Here is a 619-nt window from a genome sequence, read left to right as displayed (position 1 = left end):
GAATGGCAAAGCCTGCCAAAAATAGGTTCAACTCATTGGTGTTCCTCTCCACGGAAGTCTTTAGTAAAAGGCGAAAGACTTGTGCGTTATGAAGAGAAACCAAAGTAAGTACCGCCCCCCGGTGAGAGCAGCCAGAGACACCAGTCGTCCCAGCCAAAACTCTCGCGGTGAGCCTCAGTCGACGTGGCGCGTTCCAAATTCCAAGCCACACCCATTCCACTACTCCCGCCCACATTTCCTTCCGAGAGGGCAATATTCCCACATTCTTCAATTTATTTCCCTCCAATCAAATCGGCGAAACTGAATAGCTGTATTTATCTTCCTTCCCCCTCGCTGTTGATTCAGAGCTGGAAATAATTTCCCCCAGCAGACACGGCTGATGGATATAGTGATTTGAGAGTGGGAGAACAATGAGGTTCCAGGAAGAGCACAATTAAGGAGTAAACAGGGCTTTTCTTTACTCACATACACAGCCTCGTGTCTTGCATTAAAGAGTTTGATGTTTTGTTGTTCACAAGTCATTCGAAGGGTGCACCGTTCCTGGCGATGCTGCAATACCAGGTCAATGCGTGGAGTGAACGGAGCAAGCCCCTTTTTCATCTCCCAGTGCTAAAAATCT

The 619-nt window shown here is 47.8% G+C and overlaps 2 pseudogenes; both read right to left on the bottom strand.

Annotated features, from left to right (window-relative positions):
- Nucleotides 1–3: 3 nt before the first annotated feature.
- LOC129114992 (U5 spliceosomal RNA) lies at nt 4–108 on the bottom strand (annotated as a pseudogene).
- A 416-nt stretch (nt 109–524) lies between these two features.
- On the bottom strand, nt 525–619 carry LOC129114990 (U2 spliceosomal RNA; annotated as a pseudogene; the record flags this gene model as incomplete).

Source organism: Anoplopoma fimbria, unplaced genomic scaffold (genome assembly GCF_027596085.1).
Source record: "Anoplopoma fimbria isolate UVic2021 breed Golden Eagle Sablefish unplaced genomic scaffold, Afim_UVic_2022 Un_contig_6566_pilon_pilon, whole genome shotgun sequence".
Lineage (NCBI taxonomy): Eukaryota > Metazoa > Chordata > Actinopteri > Perciformes > Anoplopomatidae > Anoplopoma > Anoplopoma fimbria.
Note: the sequence above shows the minus strand (reverse complement) of the source record. Positions and strands in the feature narration are given on the sequence as shown.